The sequence below is a fragment of the Habropoda laboriosa genome, unplaced genomic scaffold (genome assembly GCF_001263275.1).
Source record: "Habropoda laboriosa isolate 0110345459 unplaced genomic scaffold, ASM126327v1 scaffold486, whole genome shotgun sequence".
Classification (NCBI taxonomy): Eukaryota; Metazoa; Arthropoda; class Insecta; order Hymenoptera; family Apidae; genus Habropoda; species Habropoda laboriosa.
This window is the reverse complement of record NW_017100724.1, coordinates 765,279-778,711: the sequence shown is the minus strand read 5'-3', so window position 1 is coordinate 778,711 and position 13,433 is coordinate 765,279. Positions and strand designations below refer to the sequence as shown.

At 34.6% G+C, this 13,433-nt stretch overlaps 1 protein-coding gene across 2 annotated transcripts in view; it reads left to right on the top strand.

Annotated features, from left to right (window-relative positions):
- Positions 1–13,433, top strand: part of LOC108577102 — a 21,914-nt gene that overhangs the window by 2,369 nt on the left and 6,112 nt on the right. The window contains exon 1 of one of the 2 annotated variants that reach the window (XM_017940200.1): positions 4,888–5,253. The exons of the other annotated variant lie outside the window; for it this stretch is intronic. The gene's annotated coding sequence lies outside the window, so the exon portion shown is untranslated. Of the gene's footprint in view, positions 1–4,887; positions 5,254–13,433 lie in introns of those variants that run through there. 2 annotated transcript variants of the gene reach the window in all.

Genomic DNA, 13,433 nt, shown 5'->3' with positions numbered 1-13,433 from the left:
CAAAAGTTGTTTGGTACGAGGGGGAGGGCATTATGTGGTGTAAATATTTTTTTGGTACCGGGTATGGTGGGGGAGATTTCAAAGCCAGTTTAATTTTTTTAAATGGAATGCTATATTTTTTTTATACACAATATTATAGTGTATGTTAAGACGAGTCCAACGAGGTGCAATATTAGGTATATATCAAAATTGAGATAGAAATTTATGTATCGAAATAATTTGAAAATTAACAGCTTTCCAATGATATATAGATCAGTGAAAATAATCAACAAATAAGTTTATCACGAATAAATAAAGAAGTTACAAAACGTAAGTTAGTGAATTTAGTTATCAACCGCCAATATGTACAATCGCCAAATTTTTTAATGTTCCCAATCGATGAAATAGCGAATGTTAGTATAATTTTGTATGTAATTACAGGAACTAACGCGTTGTTCGATTAAAATGAAAACAAAAAAAAAAAATAAGAAAAAAAGAGAAATGATAGGGTAGTTTATGAGGTCAGGTAGCGATGCTCCATTACTGTAAAAAGAGACCTCGCTGAACTCCGCAATCAAAAATGAATTCTGTCGGCGTCACAAAGTAACGCTTTACCTGACCTACCCCCAGTACCTTTCTAGACAATATTCTTTCAACATAATTTACCATGACTTGCTGTCGTGTAAAATGCTGGCGCAATTTTTCACTTAATACGCTACGTTTTTCCTGCGATTATGTACAGTGGCCACAGAAAGTGTATTTGTTCGTCGTTCTGTTTATTCCTTATGGAGATTTTATGGATATAAAAATATATAACATAGGAATACATTAATCCTAACACTATGAACAATTTTTCATTAAAAAATAAATGCACAATAATGGTGATACTATTTTTTAACAAATCTAATCACAGGGTGAAATTACAAATTTTCTTAAACAAAGTAACTAATACAGTTCTGATAATAATAACTTGTGAAAGTTCTACTTTACCTATGGAGCAGGTGGTAATAATCTTCTGTACCGTCATATAACGTGTGCACTTTTCGAGTGGCCACAGGATTTTCAATTACATATTATTTTGACGAATAAATTGCAAAACCGCGTAATTTGTTTATTTTTGTTTTTTAATACATAAAAATGAGATAAATTCACAGAGGTAATGTGTAGAGAATGGCTGTATAAGGGTTTCAGTCGTATAACGGCAATCGTGTATCGTTAATTGAGGGATCGATTTACGACCCGACCATCTTCTTGAAAAACGAATAGTTTTTACAACTACTGTACACGTGTTACGCGTGTATTTCCGGCGATACAAAGAAAATTCCAGTGAAAAGTTCTAACGATTGACATTCCTGTTTACGTTTCCCTCGTGCTGGAATCAACGGAAGGGACATTCTTTGTACGGCGTGCATGCCAAATATCGGCAGCGTCAATTATAAATATCACGTGTACTATGTATACGCATCGCAAGATAAAGTTGTATGCAGTTAGAGGAAATTGAAGAACGCTTAGTAAAGTTCGCTGCCACAACTTATCTTATCGGACATTTAATCTTCTTTACCACCGGGCTGTTCTATGCTATTGAGATTGCAACACGTTTTTATTGAATCTTAAAATGATCTGGCGTTTTTTCCAATATAGTTACTTCAGGTCGAACGATCGTTAACAATTGTTCTCTCGGGTTTTAACTTAATTTTATATTGCTCTCTGTGCTATCATTCAAGCTGACTGTGAGTCATTCGAGGGAAAGTTGATTACTCTCTATTGTTCGCTATCTTTGTGCATTTTTCTAATGATAATTTACGACAGCCACCGATGTCGCGATTGGATATATATCGCGAGTGTAAATTTCGATATAATGTTATACCGTCTTTTCCATTTATTTTGCAAATTATTTACTTAACGAGAATTTGTGGAAATTAACGATTATCGTCCGTTTACTCTGGATTTGTACAATATATTACACGTTCTAGATGAATTATTTGAACAGTTTGTGAAATATGGAAGCGACAGTATTGTTTTTAAGTTTCTTTTAATATAAGATTCAAGCATGATTCAGTAAACTTTGCCGACAAACAGGTCGTTTGTCTCGGGTTTGTGAGAAGTTAGTTCGTCGCTTTGCATGCGAAATCAGTTGCGAGAATCTCCAAGTCGCCTAGAGATCTAAATTAAAAGCGAGGATATCGCCTTTTTCCTCGATTCGACTTTGCATTCTCGAACGTATTTCACCATGACAAAATGTACCGCATTTCTTTGTTGTTTAAATGTTCAATTTTATTGGGAAAATTGAAAAAATAATATTGAAATATTTCATTATTTAATTATTTTATTAAATATTGTACATTTAATACTTTAAGTACAGTTTATTTTCTATTGTAATTATCAAACGTTGCGTAAATACATAGTGATTATTTTGAAAATAGAGGGAGTAGAGGATATTCGTTAATTATAGTGTTTTAAGTGTGACAAACTCGTTGAAAGTGCAGCTTTAGTTAATCCAGGGTACACAAATCCTTAGACAGTCAATAAGAATTGGCTAAATTCTGTGCTTTCAAAAAGGTGGAAATAATTTTTAAGGGACTTTACATGTCTATTGAAATTCCTCAGGTAAAAACGTGACGGTTAAGATACCAGTTGGTTGCCAAATGTTAGGGTAACTTCTGAAATCATAGTTTCCACACTTGGTGACCACATTTTCTCGTATTTTTGAATATTTTCATTCGGTTAAATATTTCCTTTAATTTGTCAATTCTGATATTTCAGGAATAACTCATGACGTCTGTCTAATAATATTAGACAATTGATACAAATAAATATCATTTGTTTTGCATTATGTAATTACACTATAAATTTTGTTGTTCAATTTCCTCTGTACGACTTCTGATTTTTCTAATCGATATTAAAATTAGATTTACCATGACTGTTGAAATAGTATTACGATATTTGTAGCATTGATAATAATATATTAAAAGTTACATACATAACATGAGAAAAAAATTCATCGCTAGATAAATTTATTGAAAAAAAATATATAAAATCCATGTCATGTACTGTATTACAATGATATTTCTTGGAAACTCATGAAAATCCGATCTAAACGTCAACAGGAAAATCTAGCAAGTCTTTGGAAATTTTGTGTAGAAAGTATTTTTATTTTGTTATTGAAAAATACATTTACATAGGTACACTGATAGCGTATAAGTAGATATTCATTAGTATTCACAATAGCTATGATAATGTTATTTATTTTATTGTTTATACATTGATAAAATTTATAGAAAATCACTTGTATTAATAATTCAGTGAAACGTATAAAATATCAGAAATGAAGAAATACTGTACAGGATAAATGAAAGAGAAATTGTTTAAATGAATTGTTAAATTGAAATAATTAGTTTATTAATAGTTATCATTTTCATGAGAAATAAGAAAATTTATTTGAAAGAAGAAAAAAAAAATTGTAATCGGTGTTTTGAAATATCACAATAGTAAGAGCGTGTTAATCGAAAACATTTGCCACACTATAAATTAACGCATACATCGTCGTTCCGTTAATTTAAAAACAACAGATTTTCTATTGTTGATATAATCTTGATCGTACTTCCGCGTGGTTGCTGTCCCCTCACGGGCACGCAGAACGCACGATTGTATATAAGGGGAAGACGCGGGCGAGAGCAGAAGCGAAGAAGTCCGTATCTTGGAGGCAACAGACGTATGCATCGGCGAGAGCATTGCCAGCTATCAGTATTAGTTCGGCCGTACTCATGTGCGCACCCGAGTCGCTCTACGCGACACCGTTACGACCATTTCATTAGAGGAAAACGAACTTCCGTGTTTATACGGGTGGAACGGGTTCCTTCTGACTTTCCAAGTATATTCGTGCAAGCCGGGTTACAGTGAAAGACACTCGAAGTGATTCCAGTGGGGTTAACCGGGACAAAGAATCGAGGAAACAAAATAATTCTGAAATCATGAGACTTTTTTTAAACGCAAGTACCGTAATAAGTATCTTTTCACGTCACCGACCTATTGAAATGGTCGAATGTTTGGTTATTCTCTTCCTGTTTTAACGACCGATCGATAGGGGATTATTAATAACTCGCTGCATTGTTACAATAACGTCAATATTAAAGAGACACGACCGTTCGTGTTGTTTGATGCTTTTGTGTTTAATTGTTGTATAAATTTTATTCGGCGATGTTGTTGATATTACATAAAGGGTACGATGCCACGAAGTGTGCCACGATGCGACATAAAGATAAATAACCGAATTAAATTATTTCACTCGCGTAATTCTTCTAGGCGCAGCTGCCGTAATCCATTCGAACTAAGTCATTCGCGAAGCCGTATCGAATAACAGAATAGTTTTGTTCTCTCTCTCTCGTGCTTTGCCTTTGTCAACAAACGGGTCGAACACGCGCTCGTTTTTCATAATGCTCAAGAGGTAAACAAAACATTTGATTCCACCGGTCATTCGTAATAGAAATAGTTTCAACGGAACGCTGGAAACGGACGGAAGCCGACAGTGTGTCTGTTTGCACGTGTGGATAGTGTATGTCAAGAGTGTAGAAGAAAGAACAGGATCGGGAAATCTCGGACCGGTGTTCGGGAAATCTTATCTGAGTCTCATTTTCACGATAAAAGTCGGTTAAAGTTTCTGTAGAATCGAAGATTAGTGAGATTGAGTGCCCTTTGAAATTTCGTGAAATGTGCAGTTTTCTTGCATCCATGTTAGCGACAAGATTTCGCAGGACGTCGAAAAGTCGCTCGACGGGACTCGATCTTAAATAAGAACGATCGATCGATTCTGCTGTTCCATGAAGTTAACTGTTCTTCTGAAGTGGTTCGTTATATTTCGTGAAAGATAAAGAGCTGAAAAATTTCGTCAAAATTTATATTGACAAGAAAAGACATAAAATTATAGGAAGTTCGTGAACAATTAACGTTAAACGCTTATCGACAGTTCACGTTCGAAAATCTGAGTGTGTTGTGTCTTTTTATGTGAGAATATATCAAACAATTCGGATAAAACGTCGAATGTAAGAATTGTAAATCTCAAGTGTTTTCGGCCCGGTGAAATTTATCGTGAAAGAGCATCTTAAATTTTATCGGACGCGTAAGACTATTTAAAGTTGATATTGTGAAACTCGACGTGATACGTGGTGCGCGGTGAATGTACTAGCACGTGAGAGAGGAGCGTTGTATATTTTTGAGGATTTTCCCCGCCATCGTGTCTTTTATCAGGATTAGAGGAACAAGTGTCTGTGCGTCATGGTATGTTTCCCTCTGTTTGTATTCTTAGCTCAATGTCATTGCCATTACCGCAAAACTGTAATACGATTTGTAAATTAATTCAAAAATAGCCGTTGCTTTGTAATATGGAACAGGCTGATATTTATTAAGGTACTTCTAGGGGTTATTTGGAAACAGCGTTTTAAGTTGGTAACAATGTTTTCGTAGAACGTGTAGTCTGTAATGTTCAAATAACTTTGTGCGGCTGGTCTAGGATTAATTTTTTAAACATAACATTTTTAAGATGTCTAATTATATATTCTTTCGCGATATAATAAACATGATCGGTGTAATTTTGACGTAGTTCACATGTAGCGATAGAACGAAAAATAAATTCTAGTTACTTTTCTAACTAGTTTTATATACATTTTTTTGATTAAGATACAATATTAAAAATGATTAGAAAAGTACATATCAATTGATTAGTGTTATTATCATCGACAACAAGAAAGAAATACATAATAGTTTAAGGTAAAGTGCTACTAGATAAAGCAGGATTAAGTTAGCTTTTATCTAAATGAGTTGATTGCGTACTGAATTAGTGTCTCTTTTCAATGTGATTAGTAATACCGATAATAACGTCACTTTGTTTTTTTATAATTGCTGCTTCCCCCTTGCATATCGATATTATTTTTTAATGTTATCTAATGCTCAAGTATACTTGAAACTTGTGTTTTGTCATTTCTTTTACGATGCAGTATCGTTTTTTAGTTTTTACTAACACTTTTTCAAAATTTTTAAATAAACATTGTAATACGTATGGAATATAAAGTATTCTCGTAATATCGTTCAAAGCGTTCAACTTAAATGAAAATGAAAAATAAAAGAATTCATATTAGAAATGTCTAATTTTACGTTTTAAACTAAAAATCTTCAATTTAACAAATATTTAACGTAACTTTTCACATTCGAATACTCGATCTTCTAGCAATTACAAGTGGTATGCACAATCATCGTCTGCATTTCTCTGAAATCTACGCGATGTACGCACGAGATCGATATTCGTTTTAGTTTAATAAAACTCAATGATTAAATGCGAGGCACGTGATACCACGAGTTCGTTCTTCTCCCGTACCGATAACGAAGGTCCATAGTTTCCCCGGTCAAATGTTGGTCATTCTTTTGATAAATGTTGAAGTGTCATCCAGGCAGAAGCACGTGGTTCACGGCTTCTCGGAACAACGATCGTGAATCATTAACTTTCTAAATCTTTCAATTAGGGATATTAACCGATGCATTGAACTTGTCTAAACTATACGACATAAACGATTATCAGAATTGTAGCGTGGCTGGATTTTTAGGAAGCAATCAGCCTCGGATAGCGAAATAATTTGTCGAAATATGTTGTGGTTGATTGCTAGTTCTAAATGCATGGGGAACAAATGGTCTGTGGGTGGAATCGTTGAGATGTCAAGGTCAATTTCATTTCTTTTTTTTTTAACGAATTGTTACAAACGACTGTGTATCACATAGCTGCTTGTGAATTAGTTATTTTATCGAAGTTTGTTTCGTTCGAAGTAATATTTATTTATAAGCGTGTATAAAATAGAGAGAAAAATTTTGTTGTTTGCAGAAATTCAGAGTAAGATAGAGGTTAGGATGATTTTGATACTGGTAAGTGTGGTTCAAAGTTATTATAGCGTAGTTACACAAATGTAGGTTGCGTTAGATAAATTCGTATAGAATAATAGCATCGTGTCATTAAGTTCAATGACCTATCCTACAAAATCACTCAAGACCACCAATACGAATTAATAACGCGATGCTGAAAGCATTTCTTATTGGCACGGCCGAAAGCTGAAGCTTTTTTGCTGTTGGAAATGATACATTGAATTATCTTATGCAATAATTATTTTAAATATGTTAAACATCGTTGTAAGAAACTGATCGATCTCAGTATTTTTTACATGTAACTCATTCAAAAATTCAATTGCTTAAGATAATCACGTTAACAATAATTCAGATCTATTTAAATACGAAATTATCATCTAACCTCATTTCATTTCCATAAGCATTTTTATTTTCCATCCAGTCCTGATGCTTCACGATTCGTTCACAGTCTGAAACGTTCCTTTGCAATAAAAGCAGGAACGTATGTCGCTCTTTTGTACCGTACTCGTTCAGAGTACGCGCGTATTAAAATATCTTTTGTAGCCTCTGAAAAGTAAACGCTGTAGACTCAGCATTTTGTCGCGACACGTTGTTGGACACTCTTAACAGCTACATCGTACTTCCTTCTCACAATCACGTTTCTTTCTTTCTATTTTATTTATTATACCTACGTTTCAAACGGGTTCTTTCCCCCCTCTCAGTATCAATAACGTTTATTCAGTTACAATGTAATCACGATAGTATTCAATTCCTGGCACATTCTTTCGCGCGTACTTCGTTTGAGCATTAAATCGAAGAATTTTATTTCGCCTAATGGAAGTTCTACTTTCAGTAATTATCGCGAGTTATCATCGCATGGTACGGATGTGTTATGTATATACTTATAAGTATAATATATTTATTTCCTTAGATAAAAATACACGTGATCGCACAATTTGTTTCTCTTCATCAATAATTTTGTAATAATTATTTCTCATGAATAATGAATAATAACGAATAACTTTGTACAAAAGTTTGTTTTTTTTTAAATTGCTTATATCGTTGAGATAAATCGTTATTTAATAAACCGCATAACCTTCAAGAAGCGAATTAATTTTTCCGTTTTTTTTTTCTGTACACCGTGTTACGAATGTTGAATTTCACAGTGTGCTTTAGCGTTGCAGATCTAAACGACGAAATTTTTATAAATCCACGCGTTAATTCGTAACACCTACGAGGAGGGACTTCCCCAAGCACGGCGAACCATGCGCGCGAGTTTTAATTGCTAATGCAATTAAGGTAATAGTAAGCTTGCACACCACGACGTTGCTTGAAAATTTACGTACGCGGCGAAGAATTAAAAGCTTTACCGGAGGTGAATTAGCCTGTGCGAACTATCCCCGGATACTGTGCCAAAACCGCGGGGAATTTCCTCGGACGAAACCGGCCATTTTTCAATTGGCAGGTTGGCTAGTTATTCTATAATTGAAGCTCGTTAATTTTCACTGCGTTCTATCCCTGTATTTTGCTTGTGGATGCAATAGAAGCTGCCACTTAAAATGAATTTGTCTTTCCTTTTTCCGTGGAGATTGTGAACACGGTAACGAAAATGGAATATACTCGTGATAAATTGTATTTGACACTTGGTACCTGGTGATATTTAAATGTCACCATTGCTCTGATATGTGGGAGTAGGGGAAAAAATTGTCTGACGGACAGCTGACTTTCAGTTTGGAAAAGCGAAATTCGTATGGTAATTTAGTTTAGCGTGCTGATACGTTCTATTGAGTTTTAAACTAGTTTTCGTTACTATGGAATTCGTGATCATACAACGTGAAGTGTTACCTTCGAATTTCTACGAAACGTTATTAGTGGATAGAATATAAAGAAACAGTTAACACGTGTTCCGGGTGTTACTGTAATTAATCAACAGTTTAAAATAATGTAATGATAATATGAGTACATTACAGGGACTATTATTTAATTTTCTGATGATAGATTTCTAAATGTGTTGCACTTAAATTGTTAAATAGATAGCGTATCTTTCGCTGTTTTAATTTTCGAAGTAGTAAAGGTTATCTTTCATTGCTTCTTTTACATAAGGTAAATAATAACATTCCTTTCAGATAAATGACAACCGGCAAACGACTTTTAGTAGTTTTCTCAGAATTCGAAATGCAAAATTCCGTTTATAAATCTGGTTCGTATATGCTGTCGATACGTTTAAATCTAATTGTTCCAAGTAACGTACAAGCGTGCAGAAAAAATTTTCGTTTTCACGTGTACAAGATGTGGCTGTTTTATGGATGTATTCGAGATGTGAATTTCCTGGTTCTTCACGTGCAAGTTGCTTATTAAGATAGCATAAGGTTCGCTCGAAAAGTAAATCGCCCTCTTCCTTCGGGCTTACATCGAGGTCACCGTTAAATCCACAATTATTTTGACGAATTAAGAGGAGGGAATTCCCGCGACTTTTCCTTCTCGCCGTCGTAAGCCTTCGTTAATGGCCGAGAAGATCGATGTTTCGAATCGATCCATTCGAATGCACAGCGTTATGCATTTTTTGCGAGAAAAGTAGAAGAAAAGAGAAAAAGTTTCGCATTTTTTTCTTCCAGTTTCATTATTTTCTTTTTGTACAAATATAATATTTACACGCGATGCAATTACTACGGCAACGTGGGAAAGCTGATTTTTTATGCAACAGTATTTGAAAGACAGTCGCGTGTTTATAGTACCGTCGCTATTTACCAAATCGGTGTCACGCTGATATCATGCGCGTTTCATTGAACTTCGCCGATTAGAAGTTTTTAAAAATACGATACGCTGTTATAATTATGATGACGCGGTTTAAAACTACGCACATTAACGTTTGAACTTGAAAGATTTCGCGGTATGTTGGTTGGTTCGCCGTGTTTGTAATTGTAATCAATATCACGCGCTCTTATGTCACAGTCAGCTGGGTTCTATACCGCTGTAATGTGTCTAAATAATCAATCTGGAATTATTTCCCTTGTGAAACACGTTAAAAAATAACATCACATTGTAACGAAGGCTTGTATCGTGCAGAATTTTATAAAACCCCCACGAAACAGGTATTTCGTAAATATTGCCAATTGAATAAATCAATTTCCCTAGTATTTTATTACTACATTATTATAACAATTTCAGTTATATTTAATTTATAACCCAATTAGCAAAAAAAAGTTTGTTTGAAATATTTGCAGTCTGATTGAAACATTTCAACAGTTTCCAGTGTTCAAACGTTCGAATCTTCAAATTTTCGTAATTGTATAATTTTGTTCTCTTTTAACTCTTTGTTCAATTTACAACCTAAATTCCCTCAGTTGTAGAACTTCAACGGCACCGCGTAATCCCGAATCTTAAAATAACACCTGCACATACAAAGTGTCTTAATATCAGCAAACACGTGGTGTATCTTTTAGGAAACGATCCTTAATTCGTCTCCGATAACAGAGACCGTGAGAGTCAAAGAGACGCAGTACGTGCTCCAATTCTACCTTGCATCGGGCTTCGGTATTCACACTTGGCCGAACAATCGTGTTCTAAAATTTCCTCGAGTTCTAAAGTCTGACAATAACGTCACACCGTACTGCCTCTAAACGCGTCAGAGTGTAACATCACAGATAAGGTTTTTCCTTTTACAAATGCTCCCATGAAGATCTACGCGCGAATACCAACTATCGATAAAGCGATCCATGTGGGATGCATAGAAGAACCAGGAGAAGAAGAAGAACCAGGAGGAGAAGAAGAAGAAGAACTAGCGGAAGGAAAGACAGGGGATCGTAAGATATGCACGTGATCATCGTGGCCACTGTTAAATTGATAGCAACTCATACACAATGAACTTCATTTATAATCGCCGACTCTAACTCGAGCTACTTCGGCTGGTTACGAAGTGCCAGAAGCAAATCTAAACGTCAACGCGTCTCTCTGCCAAACGTCTAATTCAAAATGATGACGTGAGAATTCTGCTTTAGGCGTTCCACTTGCAACCCTCCTTTTCCGGCTCCCGCACTTCCACAACTTCTTTACGGTATTAAGCCCGCTTCGAATCATTATAACGCGTCTTCCCGTTGGGACCGTTTCATAGAATCGAATATGAGAGGAAATGTATGCGCTTACTTAATCCACTATGCAAGCTTATGCAACTGTCAATGGGGTTTTTGTCTTCAAGGTTGTAAAAAGATCTCGTGTTAGTTTCTTACGCGTTGTAAATTATATTGCTCTTTTGCAATCGTAGTTAGATGGAATTTTAGCGTTAAAGGAAGTTAGTGTTTACTTTTATTCTAGCGGATTTCAACGGAGATACATACGTTTCTGTTAGAAATGATTTTCGTGTAAATTTACAGTTCGATTAGGTCTGTAACGCACAACTGTGTCGTTAACACTGCTTAGCTAAATTTATCGACATTTTTCTGGTATTCTTTGAGAAAATATCGAAAGTGAGAAGTTATGCAATGATCGAGAAGTATTTCTTTGGTGTGTTATAAATTATGCTAATCGTTTAGTCTGGTGACCTAAGGTGTGATCTGAGGCCATTAGCGTTCACCATTTTAGATTTGGTAAATGTTAAACGTATACGTTACTTTTCTTTTAGTATTTAAAAAACATAGAGAGTATATTTAGATATTGAAACGATATCACAGTGAAATTCAGCACGAGAAAATAGAGAAAAAATCTATTCTTCAATCACCGTTGCATTTCTTAAGTGTTTCTGAATCGTGACTATTGTCGCGTTCCAATTAATCCCGTCGGGAATTAACTAGTATCGGCGATCTCATTTGAATATTTACAATCAATGCCTCATCACACGAGGATCGTATCGGCTACGAACACCCTCACGGAGGTTCTATGAATCGGTGCTACAGAGGCCGAAGCCTTCAGCCTGTTCTAATGGCACTTTCAGCAAAGGCGGCTGAACAATTGATACGGCACAAAAACGGGCGCAACTTGAAAACAAGGTCAGATGGAACGGACATTTATACAGGCTCTTATCGTTATATTTATGAGCCGAGTGTACTTCCAAAGTTATATTCACGTTTTGCATCCCCTGTACCAATTCGATGCTTTTCAAAGGATGGATGCACTGTTTCGTCGATAGTCATTCGAATAACTGAATCTGTAATTAATTTAGGCGGCGTATGGTAACTGTAATGAAGCGTAAAACGTGTGGAAAAAAATGTATTTCAATCGAAACGATATTGTTAACAATTCTAAAAATTGTGAAACAGGTGTGTGCAGAACTCGAGGATAGTTGTAATACACGAAGACTGTAAGACTGTACAATTAATTCAGTGGTAATAATAGTAAACAAAAAGTTAACTATTTTAATACATTTCTTTGTAATTATTTGATAGTTTGACAATTTTTAATATTTAGTGAAAGCAGGATTTTTATTTTCAATCTTTGGTGAAATATTGAATTTTTGTCTCTTCAAGACATGTTCCAATTATTTCCAGGAACTAATTAATCTCACTAATTAGCATTTTATCGATTCGAAAGTAGGTATTATATATAAAGTATGTCTCCTGACGTAGCAAGAATTAAAAGATATTAATACTATGTAATTATAAATCATAAATGATCTTAGAACACAATAGAATTTAGAATACACCTGTAAATAGTGGAAACGTTGCTCAGCTCTTAAGAACGACATCGATTCGCGAGAAGATGCTTTTCAAGCTTTTATAACCCCAATCGATTAAAAGTGTAGGCGGAAAAGTAAGTTTCATTGAATAATAAAATGCAACTGGGGGACGAGTGATTCCCTCCTGTTGCCAAGATTTCCGCTTATCGGTCGACGGATTAAAATAAAGCATTTCTCGCGTCACCGCAATCTTTATAGACAGATTTAAGAGTAATCTGATGATACTTTTTATTCGGTGCATGATTTGTGAGAAAAAAATTTACTTGTTAAATGCCCTCTTTTGAAACTTGCTAAAATTCTGTAGAAATTGATGAATTCTATACAATCTTATTTCGTAGAGATTAATTTTTTTCTCCATATAGTACAATATTTCATTTGTCTTGGAAAAGACTGTAAGGTCGAACTATCGGTGATAGTAAAATCGTGAAAAAATTTATCATCTTACAAATGTGACCGTATCATTTGGTTTCCTAAGCTGAAATATGTCCTCGTTAATCTGCGTGGAAGTAATAAAAAAAAGTAGTAACGATTGTTGTAAATCGTTAAATCGTTAAGTTAAAAAGAAAAAAATTCTTGTTCGTACGAATCTTCTTTAATATTGGCAACGTATATCTATTTTTACGAGAACACTGGAAGAAGCCAGATTTCTGGCAAAAATACTTGTTCTTCTAGAAAATCATGGAAAATTAAAAAACAAATATTCTTCGTACACGCTTGTCAATTTAAAATAATCTAAATACATTGTTGCATAGAAATAATAATAAACGAGATATATTATTGAAATAGTATTATTTTTTTTTTTTTAACTAAAAATTAGTCATTCGAACTGTTTCGATAGTTTCAGTGGATATTCCATATCTTGGACACGTTCAGCAATAAATGTCACAATGCAGTCGTCGATACC